This window comes from Protopterus annectens, chromosome 8.part0 (genome assembly GCF_019279795.1).
Source record: "Protopterus annectens isolate FY-2018-M chromosome 8.part0, PAN1.0, whole genome shotgun sequence".
NCBI lineage: Eukaryota > Metazoa > Chordata > Ceratodontiformes > Protopteridae > Protopterus > Protopterus annectens.
The window spans coordinates 1,174,856,346-1,174,862,345 of record NC_056741.1 but is presented as its reverse complement, the minus strand read 5'-3'; positions in this window follow the sequence as shown (position 1 = coordinate 1,174,862,345).

Genomic DNA, 6,000 nt, shown 5'->3' with positions numbered 1-6,000 from the left:
ATCCTGCCTCTTAAACCTGGTTTATTTCTTTGAAACAGTCACCAAGGCCATTGATGAGGGGAAGGTGGTCCACACAGCCTACCTGGACCTCACAAAAGCCTTTGATACAATACCCCACTCGGGCATTATAGATAAGCTCACCAGCTTAAATATAAACCCCTATGTCACTAGATGGATTGCAGACTGGCTCAAGGACAGAACCCACATGGTTAGAATTGCTTGAGCCATGTCAGACTCCAAACCAGTTACAAGTGGCGTCCCACAAGGCTCAGTCCCGGGACCTCTCGTTTGGTATATATTTCTCGGAGGTACAGGCCAACACGGAAGGACTGTGGCTGACCAAGTTCACAGATGACTGCAAACTGGGCACCATAATCGACTCTCCAGCAGACACAAGCATCCTACAAAAGGGCCTCATAGAAACAGACAACTGGTGCCAGAGCCATGGCCTCAAGCTAAACGCCAAAAAGTGTATAGTCATCTCCTTCAGCAAAAACAAAGTGCCCACAAATTACCACATAGATGGTAATCCATTAAGTATGGAAGAAGTAATTAGGGACCTGGGGACCCAAGTTGACAGCAATCTCTCATTCGACAACCACGTGGCCAAAGTGGTTAGAAAAACATTTTATATAGCCCACCTAATCATGAAAGGATTCACATCTAGATCAGTGGAGGTCATCGTGCCTCTTTACTCATCCCTCATCAGGCCCATAATTGAGTACAATGCCCCTTTTGGGATGTACCTTACCAGACACCTGCAGCAATTGTTAATACCCCAAAAGTACCTCACCAAGAGGATCAAAGGGCTCAAACAGATGCCATATGCTGCCCGGTTAAAGAAACTCCAGCTCTACTCAGTGGCATACTGCCTGCTCTGAGGCGATCTGTGCCTGACGTATAAAGCCATGTCCAACCCGGAATTAATGGACATGCTGCACCTCAGAAAATCCAAATCCCATCGAGCTACGCGCTCGAGAGACTTGAACCTCAGCACTGAAATAAATAGGACATGCTGGAGGGACAGATTCATAACCCAGAGGCTTCCTTCACTCTGGAATAAAATCCCAGTTCAGGTTAGGCAGAGTCCCTCATTGACTCTCTTCAAGAGGAATCTTGATGAGTGGATGGGAGATCATAGATTTATTCCGGGTATCACTTCTGTCTCACTGTTAGACAGAGGCACAGTATACTAACCTCAAAAAAGGGCATAGCAAAATTCATTTAAAATGGGTGGAGAAAGCCAAACACACTCTGGCTAGGCTTGTAAATGCCCTAGGTCAGATAGCCTAGTATGAATCTATGAACCTATGAACAAATGGATCAATTCTTGAAAGACCTCAGGGTGACATTTCCATTTGTTAGGGTCTGCCTTGGTCCTACCTAACCATTATATTTTATGCTGACAGAATGTATGCAGCTCAAAGAGTCAACTTGAGCTGAGTTGGTACCTCCCAAGCTATCATAGCAAGTCTACAAAGGAGGAAAGATGTTTTATCCCCTTCTGTGTTTATGTACCACCTTAATGGGGTGTTGTCTGTGAAAACTTGCAGAGGGCCTTAAGACCAGAGATGACTTAGGGGTTAGAAAGCATTTATTACATCCAACATCTCCTTAACATTTATATACAGTATTGTCGGTCTTGCATGTTCACATAACGTGCACTTTCACTCCATTTGAAACCGCTCCCAAACCAGGTCTGAAGTAGCTGAAATAAAAGACTGAAGATGAGGCAGAAAAGACAATGGTAGACCTGATTTCGGAGAGAACTGATACACCCACAACAGAAACTATCTCTTTACCAGAATAGGGATTTGAAAACAAAATGTGAAGGTGCAGAGTACAGACTGACTTGAGGTACCACTGAGCTTCTCTCATGTGATGTCTAGCTAGGGGGTCTCATAAAAATCACTGATGCTATGTGGCCCAATAAAAATTATTGATGCTATGTGGCCCAAAATCATGAGAAAATCAAAAATGCAAACGGAATATTTCTGCTTTGGATGAAAATAAAGCTCTTCATGGGAAGAATTTGAGACACACACCCCCCCCCAAAAAAAAAAACAATTTAATAAAAGGGATGAGGGAAGATTTCTTTAAGTTCACTTGAAATCTCGGATGAAGCAGATGATTCTGAAAACATTTGAAGGACTCTTGACAACTGGAAAATGAGTCTGCAAATGTAATGCAATCATCCAAATATGGGAAAATGTGAATGCCTTGGAGTCCGTAATAAACAACTATTGGAGCCAGACATTTTGTAAATACCCTTGGAGATAGACAGAACAAAAGATAAGACAGATGATAATGAACCAGATACAGAAAATCTGAGCAAATCTAAAGTACTTGCCAGTGACAATGTGGTACTAAATACTTTAAATCTAGCTTTACTGTGAAAGCTAGTAAAGGAATCAAATACAATGTCAGAGGAAACTATTGTGCTATGAAGCTTTTACATAAAGATTAAGAACTGAGGTCTAGTATAGGCCAAATCCCTTCTGTCTCTTGTACCGGAAAATACTTCAATACAATCCTTTGCCATTCTGGTTGCAGGAAATGGTTCTATGACTCAGAGGAGAAAACACAGAAATGGGACTCATTGAGCAATGAGATATTCCTTGTAGTCGATGGAAGGAGCACCACTGCTAGATGTACCTATGTTGATTTTTTCAGGCCCCAGCTGACTGCAACAATGTGATGCCACCTAAAATCAAGACTTGGGGAGAAGGAAAGGTTCATAGGTAAGTCCTAAGCTAGATGCCATGTGGGCCATTTTAAGCCTAGCCAATTTCCCCTCTAGTTTGTGAATACCTTAACCATTATACCACTCCCCCGGGGGGGGGGGGGGCTGAAAAGTTCATGCTGACTTTTTGAACTAACCTTCATAGAGAGGCTCTTCCTTTCTTTCAGGCACGTTCGTGCCATTGCTTTTTTAAATCATGTCTGCAGGCAACTTGCTGTTTTAATTGCATATTGAAAGGGCAGTAGAGGTGGTTGGAACATTTTATTTGCATTAAAAGGTTGGAAGATTTGGATTACCCCTTGTAAAATCATTCCTCTGTCAAATCTCTTAAGAACCTTAGCTGCAGAAGGGCCAAACAGAACTTCCTTGTCCAGAACAGAATTTAAAATTTCAGTTTTAACATTTTCAGGAAGATTTTGAGACCCTAATCAAGCAAATCTTGACTGACCCAGAAGCAGCAGCCCTGAAGACAGTATCTAAAGCACAAGGACACTTTTATGCATGTTTACCTACACTAGATGCAGATAGAGGTATTTAAAGACTTTTTCACTTCAGAACAGGAAAAGGTTATTAGTAAACTTTCTGCATGTTCCAAAAGACAGAAAAAAACTTTACCATATGAGCATGGCAGTTTAAAATTGTGATTGTTAAAGTGGCAGAACAGTTAACTTTTCCCATCTTTGCCAGACATAATGGAGTTTGCATTATCTATAGTTTGTCTAGCTAAACCAGTTTTGGGCTGAGAAATCACTGCGAGGTCTACTTTAGGATTACCCTGTATAATTTATAAAGCTTCCTGGTGGCAGGTGGTTGGCTGTCAAGGAAATCTACAAGCTGTGAGAAAAAGTATTCTCACAAGCAGATATAGCATTGCCGATTGGAGATTATCCATCTGTAACAAATACATTTGTTGAGCAAAGTGGATTTCATTTTAATCCCACCAAGGAACCGCTTTCATTTTAAAGTTTAACGGTCTTCTGGAGGGAAATATGAAGCAAGCTTTCCTCAGAATTAGAAACTTTGGGTTTAGAAGAAAATCCTGAAGCACAACATTCACCCTCAAATCCTGCTCTTCTGACTGAATTTCAGAGTCAAAAAGTAAGGAAACAGTTTTGCTTTCCTTCTCAACAGAGAAAATGGTAACAGACAGAAAAGATCCCAGCAAATCTTCCTTGTTCATGGAAAGAGAAACAGTTGAAGCCAATTTCCTTTTATTCCCTTTTTCTGGGAGATTCCCTGAAAAACGAAATATTCCAAAGCAGGACCACACTATCAGGACCCTTATCCCTTAATTCGGTAAACTTACCCCATTCCTCCAAAGCCAATGACAGGCACCTCCCCGCAGCCACAGAGGATGCATCTATCCAAAGTCCTTCATGGGTATAGATGCTATATCAGATGGACCGGGGGAAAAAGATGAATGGTCTGAGGAATGAAAATCAGACAGCAGAATCACCCATCAGCAGCTGAGGCACAAGTGCAGCTGGCCTGACACAAAAACTTTCTTCTTGTGGACAGAGGAACAAAGCACCATAGGGATTGGTAACTGTTCATAGGTTTAGCAGAGGATGAAGCACATAGTAAGACACATAGCCTGAAGGAGACAGTAAAGTTTTAAGACAATGAAACTCAGGTTCAAGAAAAAAACACTGGCCGTGTGCACAAGCACAAAGTCCTGCCACTCATACATAAAACCTATACAATCTGTTTCCCTGACAAGAAATGACAGTCCAAAAATTCAGAATATTTTCCTAGCAAAGCACATTTTCACATTAAACACACGTATTCCTCAAAAAATAAATTTAATAGGTTTTCCCCAAAAGTGGACTAAACAGTCTAGTCTTGAGGGATTGCTAATTGACTCAACAGTTCCACAATCCCACTGAATGAGCACTTTGCAGTAGCAAGAAAGTTTTGAGCGTTTCATGCTCTGTCTTTTATATGGAGCGCCTCTTGACAGAATATATGCAGGGCACCCTTTAGCTTTGAAAAGGTGGATGATAGCAGTGAGATAGGATCCATGTAGCATAGGCCACTGCAACAGTGATCTAATGTTGAACAGCAGCTAAAGTTACATTTTTTTGACAAATTGGAGACAAATGGCAATTTACTCTGTCAGGCTCCAGGTAGGTTCAGAGTGGGAGAAACAAGTAAAAATTAGTCCTTTATTAATTAAATGCTGACTTGTCTGGTCACAGTGTGTGTTGCAAATGTTTATAGTTCTGCAACTTCTAATTCGCCATAACAGTAGAATTTGAATTTCTTCTCTGCTGCAGCAACCCTTGGGTCATGTCCTGCCAAGGACAGCACCTAGCCAGCTTGCCAAAGCACTAACCACCCTCCCTCTCACTCACTCGGGCTGCTGATATACTTCCCTCCCAACCAGAGTGATATAAATCTCTAGGATTTTACTGCCCCAAGAAAGGTTGATTGTTGCCGCAGGATTAATCACCACAAAAATAATTCAATAATATCAAAGGAGATTATGTCCCACCTCTGTTATCTACAAAGGGGATAGTGGAAGGAAGTGTGCAGCTACTGCAGCAGTGAAGAAATTCAGACATCTACCGTTATGGAAAAGTAGGACTTGCAACTGCACCATGTTCTTCATTCTTATTGCTGTAGCAGCCTATGAGTAGATTCCCAAAACTTAGCCTACATTGGAGGAAAAGTAAGGGTTGAGGAGCCCCTGGAGAATGTTCCTGTCCTGGACCTAGAAAAGGAATATAGTTTGTAGGGCTTTGTAAAGATATGGAGATGACCAAGTTAATGCCTGTAGAATACTTCAAGTCTACCCCTTTCCTGTATGACATCAAAGAGAAAAGGGCTCTCCTAGCACATGCCTTAACTTTACCTGGAACTTTGTTATATCATGGTGGGAATAGCAAAAATAGACAACATCCATCTGGATAGTCTATTTAGCCACTGGTTGGCCTTTTACTCCCATCTCAGGAAAAAAAAAAACAGCTGTTCAGCCTTCCTATAGGACTTTGTTCTGTCAAGGCAGTAGTACCCGAGCTGCCCATGCACATCCAAATACATGTAGAATCACTTCTCCCTTGTTTTTTTTTTTTTTTTGGCTCTGGGATGAAAACTGGAGATTGATGGCTTGATTCAATGCAAAATCAGAAACAACTTTAAATTTGAGTAAAGTATGTGTGTGTAATGCTACCCCTATCCCTGTGGAAAACCAGATGGGTTCACCTGCCAAGAGAGCTTGCAACAGACACACTCCTTACAGATCTCCTAGCAACAAG